The 16,790-nt window shown below is 32.5% G+C and overlaps 1 long non-coding RNA gene across 1 annotated transcript; it reads right to left on the bottom strand.

Annotated features, from left to right (window-relative positions):
* Positions 1-10,240: 10,240 nt before the first annotated feature.
* Positions 10,241-11,306, bottom strand: LOC127143354 (uncharacterized). The gene is made up of 2 exons (XR_007814706.1): positions 10,858-11,306; positions 10,241-10,662 (listed from the first exon to the last, which is right to left on the bottom strand). It is a non-coding gene; the product is annotated as an uncharacterized LOC127143354 (long non-coding RNA).
* Positions 11,307-16,790: the final 5,484 nt, after the last annotated feature.

The following is a 16,790-nucleotide window of genomic DNA, read 5'->3' as shown; positions in this document are numbered from 1 at the left end:
TCACAAAACACTACATTGCACAAAACATAACAGTTCTTTACATGCAAAGAACTTTCACAGGCTGCCTACAGTTCGCATAATTTGTGAATTATTAGAGGCCTGTTTAGTGGTTCTAAGGATGTGAATTAGATTCTTACAGATTCATTGCAGTAAATTTTAAATCCAACACCCGATGAAAGACTTAGGAACCCTACAAAAGAGACTCAAAGTGTTTCTGGTCTAATATCTTAGGCTGAGAGAGGTCTGCTTGGGAGTTCTGAAGTTGTGAGTTCAACCTGGTGCAGTAAATTCTGAAGTCCAACACATACAGTAAACACTCAAATGCTCAAAGAAATTAACCTAAAGAGTGTCTGGTCAAATAGCTTAGGCAGTTAGACAACTACTTGAAAATTCTGAGGAAGCTGGTCCCAGTTTTACTAGGCTCAGTAAATGTAAGGGCAAAACCTAAAGTTAACAGTCAGACAATTGAAAAAATAGCTGCATCCGATCAGACAGACTGTTAAATAAATAGTGTAAAAAAGTATATTTCAGACAATTTAACCCACTATCAGGGACAATAGAGGTGCAGTAACTGACTACGTGTATTTTAAGACCAATCAGAGGCGGTTGCTAGGCGCACCAGAATCGGTCGGCCAATCAGCGTTTTTCTGCCAATGTTCGCTGACGTATGTCGTCATTGGCTGCGACGTTTCTGGGAGGAGCGCAGAGAGGCGGAGAAATGAAGTCGGAAAGCAGATTTAAACCAAGTTTGAAGTGTTGCCTCCGTTTGCTAGTACTGTGAAAGAAGTCGTTACATTGGAGGTCTGGATGTTAAAACAAACTCTGGAGCTGCTTTTCTGTCGTTAATGAAGAGGTCTGGATGCTAAAACAAACTCTGGAGCTGTTTTTTTGTCGAACACGAGTGAGACTGGACGCTGAACACACCTGCGGCGCAAAGGTAAGGCAATCAGTTTGCGGCCTAGTTAGCATTAATGTTATCGGAGAGTGCTAGCATTAGTGGTGAGCATTAGCATTCACATTACCTTGTAATGATATCGTTTAATTCTATTATCAGTCATTTATATCGTGTGGGTAACAATGTTTTTGTGTTTCTGTGAATGAGTTGTGAGTTGTGGACACCTGACATAGATGAATGATATCACAATGGGCTGTTAATTTGTGTTAATCCGTGTTTGTATTTGTTTTCACTTTACTGACATTTTGCTCTTTGTCGTTTTGTGTTCAATCCTGATCATTTAACTGAGTTTATGGTGGTTTATCATGTCGTTTTCACTGGTTTGTGGTCATTTTGTATTTACCTCTACCTGACTGTTTTACACCTGGGTGTTAGCATTAGTGGCGAGCGTTAGCCTGTGTAAGTGGTGTTTTTCCTTTTTGTCATCGTTTTTATTTGCGTGGGTTAAAGCGTTTTTGCGCTCCAGCTTGGTCATTTTAAGCCAGAGTATGGCGGATTATCATGTCGATGTGATCATTCAGTGTCTATCTGTGGTGGTATTGCATCATTTTGCGTCTCTAGCTGGCGGTTTTACATCTACTTATCAGCTTCTTTGGCATCATATTGTGTCTTTATAGTTTTATGCCTATTCCTGGCCGTTTAACTTTTCTTTGTGGCCATTTTGTGTTTCCATGTGGCAATTAAACATCTCATTGTGATCATTTTGCGACTCAGCTTCTGCCTCTTTGTCTTTTGCGTGTCTTCGTAGCTTTGTGGTTGTATTCTGTCCATAGCCATCCATTGATCCCCTTTTATGTATTAGAAATTTGTTTGTGGTGACTTGAGACTTTACTGCACCTAGTTTTAAGTTAAGCTTGAAAACTAAATTTTAACTCTGTGGTCCTCCACAAGTTTTAAGCCTCAAGAGTAGGTCACAATATATTAGCTGAAATTACCATTAAAAATATTTTTTAAATTGCTTTTCTCTCTGAGATCAATAAAGTCATATTCTAGTAACAAAATTAATTCAATTACCTCAAAACTCAAAGTGTGATTGTCAAGGTTCTAGTATTTTGTGTTCAGTGTTGTATTCTTCTACACTGTTCAAGTTTTAAGGTGAACTATTCTTTATTAATTAGGTTATTTGTTTTTCAAGTGTTGTACTTGTGTTTTCCAGGTTTACCCGTTCAGCTGCTGCAGCCTGGACGGAAACACCAGCTCTCACCTTAAAAACCAAACAGGTATGTGTCCTAAAGATTTACCCAGTCTGAAAAAATGCGTTGATGAATTGAATTATTAATGTTAGTAACAGTGCTATTGTTTAAATCCTTGGTATTTAATGAGTTTAGTATTGAATATATCAACTGATTAATCGTGTGTATAAATTGTCAGAAAATAGTACTAGTTATAATGATTGTTAAATAACTCAAAATAGATGTCTGTTAATTTTCTGCTTGTGGACTGAAGTATATTTAAAAATACCAAAAGTCAAAACCCTGCTTTCAAAGTTTTTATTATGCAGTTCACAGTAATATACATGATTCATCCAGTGATTAGTTGACAATTAATATAGAAATTTAAGATTTAAGATAAGAATTTTAGTTAATTTTTCCCAAATATTTATTGTTACTGATTCTTAAAGATGTGATACTTTTTCTTGTCGTATGTGACAGTAAACAGCCCATTTTATGAGACACTCGCTGTTGATGAGGAATACGTCATGGTGTATTGATCATTTTCCTTTGTATGTTTCTCTTTTTATTTCCTCCAGGTGTCACCACTTTGTCCATCATCACAGAGAGTCTTTGTACAATGAAGAAGTTCTTTGAAACCAGGACTGAGGCCTCCAGGTAATTCACAAACAGCTTTACATAAACTGTCCAACACAGAGCACTGACATTAAATTATAAATTTTCAGTAATTAATCTGAAGTCTAAATAATTTGTCACAAAAAGACTTCACTCATTATTAAAGTTTATTTACATAGTTCATGAATGTACAGTTCAAAGAAAATTAAGAATTTAAACATCAGGTCTCTCTCTCCCTCTCTGTCTCTTTCTTTCTCGCTCGCTCTCTTAAGCCTGGCACACACTAAAAGAGAAAATGTGAGAGACCACACACGATGACAAATGATGTCAGATTTCACAGTTTTGTTCTTATAGTGTGTGATGTACAATGAGAAGACCACCACAGCACACCACACACTAACAGATTCTCGACCAACAATCAGTCTGGACTGTCAAACATGGCGGACGATGATGTCTCTTGTTTGTTGTGCCTCTGTCTTCAGTCAGCTTGCTTCCTGATTGGCTAACTTTGTGGATTGTTCCACATTGTTCCATGTGACACTCCACAGAGTAGGTGCTCGGCTTTCCTCTGTGTACTCCCCACATGCAGGATTTTCGACCATAAATATAGAACATGTTTAAAACTTATTGATCCGATCGTCTTTGGAGCAGATGAGGGAGGGTAAAATCATTCTGAACACATCTCACACAACAGGAGAATCTGGCAAGATAATCATTAAAACCAACCAATAATCGGGCCTTTGCTGATCGCTAGGGGGGATTTGGGCCGGTAATCGGCTTGATTATCTTTTGGTGTGTATCCTGCCTTACTCTTTCTCTGTAATTTTGTCCCCCCCACCCCTCTGCATCTGTTCGTCTCTCTCTCTTCCTTGTTCTCTTACTTACTCTCATGCTTTCTCTCTATCTCTGCCCCCCACCCCCACTTTCTCTTTCTCTCTCCCTTCCCCCCTCTTTCTCCCTGTGTCTCATTTTCTCCTCCTTGCTGTCTCTCCCTCTCTTTCTCATTATTACAGTAAATCATAAATATGTCAAGAACTTATTCATTTCAGTGTCATATTATAAACAGTATTTTTGCTTCATTTTGGCTTCCATCAACCAAATTTAGTTACAGTTTTAACTGACTCTGGAGAAAAACATTTCCATCCACTGCTGTTGTGTGAATATCAGGAGCTGGTGGAATATTCAGCTTTTGGAGTCAGTTTTCCAGTCAGAGCAGCTTCTTGTTTTTGTGTAGAAAGCAAATTTAACTCTTGGACTAGTTCTGATTAGTCAAGAACCAGTTACTCCATAACTTCAAATTAAGTTTGTTGCATTTTTCTCCACAGGATTCAACCATTGAAACACAGAGAGAAGAGACACGTGAAGACATTTCCAGAAGGTCAGTGTTAGTTTATTCTTTTCAGTCTGACTCTGTCATTATCTCAGCTACAGTTTGACTCTTGAAAACCTTTTGTCTGGAACAAACGGCAACAAATTAAAGCTGCTGTAGCTTATCAGTTTTAATTAGTATTTTTCAACAATGTAACTGCAAAAAATATCTATAATAAACATGTATAGTAAAATACATATACATAAAAACAAAAAATACAAAACCAAGAATACAATACAAAACAAGAACAGAAGCTCTTTTAATAAATAGGTCTAAAAAATTAAGTATAAAACTTTTAATAATTAAACTGAAAATCTTTAAATATGAATTGTAAAACCTTCAAAAAAATGAAGTATAAAACCTATCAAATTAAATGTAAAACAAATAAAAAATAAAATAAATATAACATTTAAAAAAATACATTTAAAACCTTAAACAGGTCTATAAAAAGTTAATAGAAAATCATCATCAATCAAACTTTAAAGGAATAGGTATAAAAAATGAGGATAAAAACCTTAAAAAACAGGTTTGATAAATATGGCTAAAACCTTTAAATTCAGCCTTTAAATATGTAAAATAAAATAGCTCTAAGAATTAAGCATGAAAATAAATTATAACCTTAAAAAATGTCTTAAGTATCAAATTCATAAAGTAAGTAAGTCTAAGTATAAAACCTTTAAAATGTATTTTAAACTAGACTTTTGCTTTGTTTTAAAAGTATGGAACTTGAATGAAAACCATAAAAAAAATAAATATAAAACCCTAAAAAAATCAAAACATGAGAATCACAACACTTTCTTATAATAAAATGCAATAAAATGATTTGTATAACATCAGTCTCAAAATAGATAAATGCAACTCAAAAGGTTAGGAAGACACTTTATTTCATTCCAGACAACATTTAACAAATAGCACAGCAAAGATAATGACAGACATCTGACCACAAGGAAACACTTGTTAGAGCTGGTTAGGGTTAATGTAGTTATGAGCACATTTTCCAAGGATGAACATGTCTACTGAGCAACTTTGTGATCATTTAACTACTTGTGGTACAATTATTAAGTAATTGTATCATAAGCAGTTGAATGCTCTCACAGATACATCTTACAGAAGGTAGAGAAAAAGTGTTTTCACTTGAACAGGAAACCAACACTGTTTACAGCAGTTAGATGGTGGAGGTCTTTTATCTAATTAACAGCTTCATAACACTTTTGACTTTTGTGTCTTTCATCCACTTCAGGTCTTCAGCTGCTGTTGTCTTCTCCTCCTGCAGAGACAAGAACAAGTGTTAATCACAGAAACCGATCAGTTAATGAAAATATTTTTAGGACATTTTTTGACATTTTTTTAATGCCCTACTATTCTATGACATGCAACTTAAGACAAACAAACTATTTTAAAGTAGCCATCTTACCTTTGTTTTCCACAGAGACACACTCACACCACTACAGTGTTTGTGAGTTAAGTTACATTTTGTGTTTGTCATTTGACTGTGGTATTTTGCTATTTCAAACAGTGCAATGTCCATACTCAAATCCAATCTAGTACTGTGTATTATAGTCCAGTTTATACTGTTCATATTGTGTGTAATTTTTGTATATTGTTATATATTATCTTGTTTTATATCTTGTCTTACATATATAATGCCCTTTTCTGTTTCTGCTGTTGCAACACTGAATTTCCCTGCTGTGGAACTGATAAAGGATTATCTTACTCAAATAAATACTTCTGAACACTGAATATTTTGCTGGTCTGTTCAATATTGTATGAAAGTGAATATTTGTAGCCAGAGGTTAGGGTTACAGTTTTTTTTTTTTTTTAGCCACTTATAGCTGGAGGTTAGGGTTAGGGTTATAGCTCTTAGTCACTTTTAGCCACATTAGCGTTTTTAGCCTCAATTATACATTTCAATTGCAAACTGCAAGTAGAGAATATTTGGTATTTCTGCATTACAAAATCACTTTTGTTATATTAATTTGAAAATGGAGAGACTCAACTCAAAAGTTATCCAACTTGTTCTGACGCCTTACTATACTATGACATTTGTTGAGTTTTGGAAGCCTTACTATACTATATTATTGAGTTTTTGACGCCTTACTATATTACATTTTTTGATGGTTTTTGAAGCCTTACCATACTATGATATTTGTTGACAGTTTTTGACACCTTACTAAACTATGGCATTTTTTGACGGTTTTTGATGCCTTACTAAACTATGACAGGTTTTGACATGTTTTGACGCCTAGCTATACTGAGACATTTTTTGATATTTTTTTGAAGCCTGACTATACTATGATATTTTTTTTATTTTTTGACGCCTTACCATACTATGACAGTTTTTGACGCCTTACTATACTATGACATCTTTTGATGATTTTTGACACCTTACTATATTACATTTTTTGATGGTTTTTGAAGCCTTACCATACTATGATATTTGTTGACAGTTTTTGACACCTTACTAAACTATGGCATTTTTTGACGGTTTTTGATGCCTTACTAAACTATGACAGGTTTTGACATGTTTTGACGCCTAGCTATACTGAGACATTTTTTGATATTTTTTTGAAGCCTGACTATACTATGATATTTTTTTTATTTTTTGACGCCTTACCATACTATGACAGTTTTTGACGCCTTACTATACTATGACATCTTTTGATGATTTTTGACACCTTACTATATTACATTTTTTGATGGTTTTTGAAGCCTTACCATACTATGATATTTGTTGACAGTTTTTGACACCTTACTAAACTATGGTATTTTTTGACGGTTTTTGATGCCTTACTAAACTATGACAGGTTTTGACATGTTTTGACGCCTAGCTATACTGAGACATTTTTTGATATTTTTTTGAAGCCTGACTATACTATGATATTTTTTTTATTTTTTGACGCCTTACCATACTATGACAGTTTTTGACGCCTTACTATACTATGACATCTTTTGATGATTTTTGACACCTTACTATATTACATTTTTTGATGGTTTTTGAAGCCTTACCATACTATGATATTTGTTGACAGTTTTTGACACCTTACTAAACTATGGCATTTTTTGACGGTTTTTGATGCCTTACTAAACTATGACAGGTTTTGACATGTTTTGACGCCTAGCTATACTGAGACATTTTTTGATATTTTTTTGAAGCCTGACTATACTATGATATTTTTTTTATTTTTTGACGCCTTACCATACTATGACAGTTTTTGACGCCTTACTATACTATGACATCTTTTGATGATTTTTGACACCTTACTATATTACATTTTTTGATGGTTTTTGAAGCCTTACCATACTATGATATTTGTTGACAGTTTTTGACACCTTACTAAACTATGGCATTTTTTGACGGTTTTTGATGCCTTACTAAACTATGACAGGTTTTGACATGTTTTGACGCCTAGCTATACTGAGACATTTTTTGATATTTTTTTGAAGCCTGACTATACTATGATATATTTTTTATTTTTTGACGCCTTACCATACTATGACAGTTTTTGACGCCTTACTATACTATGACATCTTTTGATGATTTTTGACACCTTACTATATTACATTTTTTGATGGTTTTTGAAGCCTTACCATACTATGATATTTGTTGACAGTTTTTGACACCTTACTAAACTATGGCATTTTTTGACGGTTTTTGATGCCTTACTAAACTATGACAGGTTTTGACATGTTTTGACGCCTAGCTATACTGAGACATTTTTTGATATTTTTTTGAAGCCTGACTATACTATGATATTTTTTTTATTTTTTGACGCCTTACCATACTATGACAGTTTTTGACGCCTTACTATACTATGACATCTTTTGATGATTTTTGACACCTTACTATATTACATTTTTTGATGGTTTTTGAAGCCTTACCATACTATATTTGTTGACAGTTTTTGACGCCATACTATACTATGACTTTTTTTAATTTTGACGACATACTATACTATGACTTTTTTTGACCGTTTTTGATGCCATACTATACTATGACTTTTTTTCATGATTTTTGACGCCATACTATACTATGACTTTTTTTTCATGGTTTTTGACAACATACTATACTATGACTTTTTTTCATGGTTTTTGACAACATACTATACTAAGACTTTTTTTCATGGTTTTTGACGCCATACTATACTATGACTTTTTTGGACCGTTTTTGATGACATACTATACTATGACTTTTTTTCATGATTTTTGACACCATACTATATTATGACTTTTTTTCATGATTTTTGACGCCATACTATACTATGACTTTTTTTGACCGTTTTTGATGCCATACTATACTATGACTTTTTTTCATGGTTTTTGACGCCATACTATACTATGACTTTTTTTGACCGTTTTTGATGCCATACTATATTATGACTTTTTTTCATGATTTTTGACGCCATACTATACTGACTTTTTTTCATGATTTTTGACGCCATACTATACTATGACTTTTTTTCATGGTTTTTGATGCCATACTATACTATGACTTTTTTTTCATGGTTTTTGACAACATACTATACTATGACTTTTTTTCATGGTTTTTGACAACATACTATACTATGACTTTTTTTCATGGTTTTTGACGCCATACTATACTATGACTTTTTTTGACCGTTTTTGATGACATACTATACTATGACTTTTTTTCATGATTTTTGACGCCATACTATACTGACTTTTTTTCATGATTTTTGACGCCATACTATATTACATTTTTTGATGGTTTTTGAAGCCTTACCATACTATGATATTTGTTGACAGTTTTTGACACCTTACTAAACTATGGCATTTTTTGACGTTTTTTGATGCCTTACTAAACTATGACAGGTTTTGACATGTTTTGACGCCTAGCTATACTGAGACATTTTTTGATATTTTTTTGAAGCCTGACTATACTATGATATATTTTTTATTTTTTGACGCCTTACCATACTATGACAGTTTTTGACGCCTTACTATACTATGACATCTTTTGATGATTTTTGACACCTTACTATATTACATTTTTTGATGGTTTTTGAAGCCTTACCATACTATATTTGTTGACAGTTTTTGACGCCATACTATACTATGACTTTTTTTAATTTTGACGACATACTATACTATGACTTTTTTTGACCGTTTTTGATGCCATACTATACTATGACTTTTTTTCATGATTTTTGACGCCATACTATACTATGACTTTTTTTTCATGGTTTTTGACAACATACTATACTATGACTTTTTTTCATGATTTTTGACGATATACTATACTATGACTTTTTTTGACCGTTTTTGATGCCATAATATACTATGACTTTTTTTCATGATTTTTGACGCCATACTATACTATGACTTTTTTTCATGATTTTTGACGACATACTATACTATGACTTTTTTTGACCGTTTTTGATGCCATACTATACTATGACTTTTTTTGACCGTTTTTGATGCCATACTATACTATGACTTTTTTTCATGGTTTTTGACGCCATACTATACTATGACTTTTTTTCATGATTTTTGACGACATACTATACTATGACTTTTTTTGACCGTTTTTGATGCCATACTATACTATGACTTTTTTTGACCGTTTTTGATGCCATACTATACTATGACTTTTTTTCATGGTTTTTGACAACATACTATACTATGACTTTTTTTCATGATTTTTGACGACATACTATACTATGACTTTTTTTGACCGTTTTTGATGCCATACTATACTATGACTTTTTTTCATGATTTTTGACGCCATACTATACTATGACTTTTTTTCATGATTTTTGACGCCATACTATACTATGACTTTTTTTCATGATTTTTGATGCCATACTATACTATGACTTTTTTTCATGGTTTTTGACGCCATACTATACTATGACTTTTTTTGACCGTTTTTGATGCCATACTATACTATGACTTTTTTTCATGATTTTTGACGCCATACTATACTATGACTTTTTTTTCATGGTTTTTGACAACATACTATACTATGACTTTTTTTCATGGTTTTTGACAACATACTATACTAAGACTTTTTTTCATGGTTTTTGACGCCATACTATACTATGACTTTTTTGGACCGTTTTTGATGACATACTATACTATGACTTTTTTTCATGATTTTTGACGCCATACTATACTATGACTTTTTTTGACCGTTTTTGATGCCATACTATACTATGACTTTTTTTCATGGTTTTTGACGCCATACTATACTATGACTTTTTTTGACCGTTTTTGATGCCATACTATACTATGACTTTTTTTCATGGTTTTTGACAACATACTATACTATGACTTTTTTTCATGATTTTTGACGACATACTATACTATGACTTTTTTTGACCGTTTTTGATGCCATACTATACTATGACTTTTTTTCATGATTTTTGACGCCATACTATACTATGACTTTTTTTCATGATTTTTGATGCCATACTATACTATGACTTTTTTTCATGGTTTTTGACGCCATACTATACTATGACTTTTTTTGACCGTTTTTGATGCCATACTATACTATGACTTTTTTTCATGATTTTTGACGCCATACTATACTATGACTTTTTTTTCATGGTTTTTGACAACATACTATACTATGACTTTTTTTCATGGTTTTTGACAACATACTATACTAAGACTTTTTTTCATGGTTTTTGACGCCATACTATACTATGACTTTTTTGGACCGTTTTTGATGACATACTATACTATGACTTTTTTTCATGATTTTTGACGCCATACTATATGACTTATGACTTTTTTTCATGATTTTTGACGCCATACTATACTATGACTTTTTTTGACCGTTTTTGATGCCATACTATACTATGACTTTTTTTCATGGTTTTTGACGCCATACTATACTATGACTTTTTTTGACCGTTTTTGATGCCATACTATATTATGACTTTTTTTCATGATTTTTGACGCCATACTATACTGACTTTTTTTCATGATTTTTGACGCCATACTATACTATGACTTTTTTTCATGGTTTTTGATGCCATACTATACTATGACTTTTTTTTCATGGTTTTTGACAACATACTATACTATGACTTTTTTTCATGGTTTTTGACAACATACTATACTATGACTTTTTTTCATGGTTTTTGACGCCATACTATACTATGACTTTTTTTGACCGTTTTTGATGACATACTATACTATGACTTTTTTTCATGATTTTTGACGCCATACTATACTGACTTTTTTTCATGATTTTTGACGCCATACTATATTACATTTTTTGATGGTTTTTGAAGCCTTACCATACTATGATATTTGTTGACAGTTTTTGACACCTTACTAAACTATGGCATTTTTTGACGTTTTTTGATGCCTTACTAAACTATGACAGGTTTTGACATGTTTTGACGCCTAGCTATACTGAGACATTTTTTGATATTTTTTTGAAGCCTGACTATACTATGATATATTTTTTATTTTTTGACGCCTTACCATACTATGACAGTTTTTGACGCCTTACTATACTATGACATCTTTTGATGATTTTTGACACCTTACTATATTACATTTTTTGATGGTTTTTGAAGCCTTACCATACTATATTTGTTGACAGTTTTTGACGCCATACTATACTATGACTTTTTTTAATTTTGACGACATACTATACTATGACTTTTTTTGACCGTTTTTGATGCCATACTATACTATGACTTTTTTTCATGATTTTTGACGCCATACTATACTATGACTTTTTTTTCATGGTTTTTGACAACATACTATACTATGACTTTTTTTCATGATTTTTGACGATATACTATACTATGACTTTTTTTGACCGTTTTTGATGCCATAATATACTATGACTTTTTTTCATGATTTTTGACGCCATACTATACTATGACTTTTTTTCATGATTTTTGACGACATACTATACTATGACTTTTTTTGACCGTTTTTGATGCCATACTATACTATGACTTTTTTTGACCGTTTTTGATGCCATACTATACTATGACTTTTTTTCATGGTTTTTGACGCCATACTATACTATGACTTTTTTTCATGATTTTTGACGACATACTATACTATGACTTTTTTTGACCGTTTTTGATGCCATACTATACTATGACTTTTTTTGACCGTTTTTGATGCCATACTATACTATGACTTTTTTTCATGGTTTTTGACAACATACTATACTATGACTTTTTTTCATGATTTTTGACGACATACTATACTATGACTTTTTTTGACCGTTTTTGATGCCATACTATACTATGACTTTTTTTCATGATTTTTGACGCCATACTATACTATGACTTTTTTTCATGATTTTTGACGCCATACTATACTATGACTTTTTTTGACCGTTTTTGATGCCATACTATACTATGACTTTTTTTCATGGTTTTTGACGCCATACTATACTATGACTTTTTTTGACCGTTTTTGATGCCATACTATATTATGACTTTTTTTCATGATTTTTGACGCCATACTATACTGACTTTTTTTCATGATTTTTGACGCCATACTATACTATGACTTTTTTTCATGGTTTTTGATGCCATACTATACTATGACTTTTTTTCATGGTTTTTGACAACATACTATACTATGACTTTTTTTCATGGTTTTTGACAACATACTATACTATGACTTTTTTTCATGGTTTTTGACGCCATACTATACTATGACTTTTTTTGACCGTTTTTGACGCCATACTATATTACATTTTTTGATGGTTTTTGAAGCCTTACCATACTATGATATTTGTTGACAGTTTTTGACACCTTACTAAACTATGGCATTTTTTGACGGTTTTTGATGCCTTACTAAACTATGACAGGTTTTGACATGTTTTGACGCCTAGCTATACTGAGACATTTTTTGATATTTTTTTGAAGCCTGACTATACTATGATATTTTTTTTATTTTTTGACGCCTTACCATACTATGACAGTTTTTGACGCCTTACTATACTATGACATCTTTTGATGATTTTTGACACCTTACTATATTACATTTTTTGATGGTTTTTGAAGCCTTACCATACTATGATATTTGTTGACAGTTTTTGACACCTTACTAAACTATGGCATTTTTTGACGTTTTTTGATGCCTTACTAAACTATGACAGGTTTTGACATGTTTTGACGCCTAGCTATACTGAGACATTTTTTGATATTTTTTTGAAGCCTGACTATACTATGATTTTTTTTTTTTTTTTTGACGCCTTACCATACTATGACAGTTTTTGATGCCTTACTATACTATGACATCTTTTGATGATTTTTGACACCTTACTATATTACATTTTTTGATGGTTTTTGAAGCCTTACCATACTATGATATTTGTTGACAGTTTTTGACACCTTACTAAACTATGGCATTTTTTGACGGTTTTTGATGCCTTACTAAACTATGACAGGTTTTGACATGTTTTGACGCCTAGCTATACTGAGACATTTTTTGATATTTTTTTGAAGCCTGACTATACTATGATATTTTTTTTATTTTTTGACGCCTTACCATACTATGACAGTTTTTGACGCCTTACTATACTATGACATCTTTTGATGATTTTTGACACCTTACTATATTACATTTTTTGATGGTTTTTGAAGCCTTACCATACTATGATATTTGTTGACAGTTTTTGACACCTTACTAAACTATGGCATTTTTTGACGGTTTTTGATGCCTTACTAAACTATGACAGGTTTTGACATGTTTTGACGCCTAGCTATACTGAGACATTTTTTGATATTTTTTTGAAGCCTGACTATACTATGATATATTTTTTATTTTTTGACGCCTTACCATACTATGACAGTTTTTGACGCCTTACTATACTATGACATCTTTTGATGATTTTTGACACCTTACTATATTACATTTTTTGATGGTTTTTGAAGCCTTACCATACTATGATATTTGTTGACAGTTTTTGACACCTTACTAAACTATGGCATTTTTTGACGGTTTTTGATGCCTTACTAAACTATGACAGGTTTTGACATGTTTTGACGCCTAGCTATACTGAGACATTTTTTGATATTTTTTTGAAGCCTGACTATACTATGATATTTTTTTTATTTTTTGACGCCTTACCATACTATGACAGTTTTTGACGCCTTACTATACTATGACATCTTTTGATGATTTTTGACACCTTACTATATTACATTTTTTGATGGTTTTTGAAGCCTTACCATACTATGATATTTGTTGACAGTTTTTGACACCTTACTAAACTATGGCATTTTTTGACGGTTTTTGATGCCTTACTAAACTATGACAGGTTTTGACGCCTAGCTATACTGAGACATTTTTTGATATTTTTTCGAAGCCTGACTATACTATGATATTTTTTTTATTTTTTGACGCCTTACCATACTATGACAGGTTTTGACGCCTTACTATACTATGACATCTTTTGATGATTTTTGACACCTTACTATATTACATTTTTTGATGGTTTTTGAAGCCTTACCATACTATGATATTTGTTGACAGTTTTTGACACCTTACTAAACTATGGCATTTTTTGACGGTTTTTGATGCCTTACTAAACTATGACAGGTTTTGACATGTTTTGACGCCTAGCTATACTGAGACATTTTTTGATATTTTTTTGAAGCCTGACTATACTATGATATTTTTTGACGCCTTACCATACTATGACAGTTTTTGACGCCTTACTATATTACATTTTTTGATGGTTTTTGAAGCCTTACCATACTATATTTGTTGACAGTTTTTGACTCCTTACTAAAACTATGACATTTTTTGACTCCTTACTATGCTATGACATTTTTTTTTAGAGTTTTTGATGCCTTTGTGGACGGTTTTTTATGCCTTACTATATACTATGACCTTTTTTTGACATTTTTATGCCTTACCGTATCAAGAAATTTTAGATGCTTTACTATACTGTGGTGCTTTTTGACATTTTTGATGTCTTGCTATAACGTCACATTTTTACTTCTATTTTGGATTACTATTACTTCTGCATTGCTTTTATATTACAATTACTTTAACTGTTACATCTAATATTAGATTACTTTTACCATTACATATTACTTTCACTACATATTACTTCTAAATTCACAGATAACTTTTACTGTTGCAAACTATATCTAGTAACTGATTACAATAACTGTTAAACCTAACTTCTGATATTGCTAATTACTTTTACATTACTTCTATTAATAGTAATATTAATATTAATACTTATACATAAATTCTGTAAAGCAGACCACTTATTACACTTTTCTGATACACTGAATACTGAACATAAACAATTTAATGTCAGTGCTCTGTGTTGGACAGTTTATGTAAAGTGCGAATTACCTGAAGGCTTCTGTCCTTGTCTCAAAGAACTTCTCCATTGTAAGAAGACACTCTGTGACCATGGACGACATCTCTATGATTATGGACAATGTCTCTCAGATTATGGACAAAGTCTCTGTTATCATCAACAATGTCTCTCTGTTTGCGGATGATTTTGCACGTCTCTGCAAGTCATGGACAATTTTGCTGATCGACAATGTCTCTCCGATCATGGACCATGTCTCTGCAATTGTGAACGATGTCATGGACGAAGTGGTGACACATAGAGGAAATCAAAGAGAAATATACAAAAGGAAAATGATCAATACAGTACTACTTATTCCTTATCAACAGTTTAACCATGAAAACACAGAAAAATATTCAACATTACAGCTGACACAGAACATTTAACAAAACATTTTTATGTCTTACTATATATACTATGACATTTTTTGACCACATGCTATGACATTTTTGATGTCTTATTGTAACATGACATTTTTACTTCTATTTAGGATTACTATTACTTCTGGCCCGAGCACGAAAGTGTACGAAGGCCCTTTTGGAATTGCTCGGATTATTACATTCAAAAGTGATCCTCCCTTGGGCTTAGTTTGTCGTACGTGGGCGAAATTCAGACCAAATATATATCATGCCCAATGTACAAAAAGTCTCCTGATGTCATAACCTCAAACCAACAGGAAGTCAAACATTTTGACTTTAATACACAAATTTTGCTCATTTTCCGCCATTTGAGGACATTGTATTCGAACGAACGAACGAACTAGAGATTTAATCACATCGAGTCTGTATACTGTGAACGCCTTAGTTATTAAAAATGATCAAAAGCTTGAGTTTTTGTCGAAGGGCATGGCCGTGGCAGCACCTCAAATTTGCTGTTGTTAAGGCGGACATCCAGGTATAAGGTAGCTAGGTACAGACGCAATATAACCCAAAATTACCACAAGTAGACACAAACCGATGACAACGACATGATAGACCGCTATAAACCGAGTTAAAATGACCAGGATGGAACACAAAATTACAAAGAAATGCAAGATGTCGGTAAAGTGACTGTAAACACTTACAAAAGGGATTTAAACAAACTATCAACAGCTTCTTGTTTTTCACCGGTCTACGTTGGGGTTCACAACTCATGTCAGAGACGACTCAGTCACGGAAACACAAACACAAACACTCATACCCACGCGATAACAAACGTTAAAAGATAAGGCTAATGCTAACACTCGCTGCTAACGCTAGCCACTAGCTAGTTAGCTCCTTAGCCTTACCTTTGTGCCGCAGGTGTGTTCAGCGTCCAGCCTCACTCGTGTTCAACAAAAAAAATAGCTTCAAAGATTGTTTTAGTATCCAGGCT

This window comes from Lates calcarifer, linkage group LG15, assembly GCF_001640805.2.
Source record: "Lates calcarifer isolate ASB-BC8 linkage group LG15, TLL_Latcal_v3, whole genome shotgun sequence".
NCBI lineage: Eukaryota > Metazoa > Chordata > Actinopteri > Centropomidae > Lates > Lates calcarifer.
Note: the sequence above shows the minus strand (reverse complement) of the source record. Positions and strands in the feature narration are given on the sequence as shown.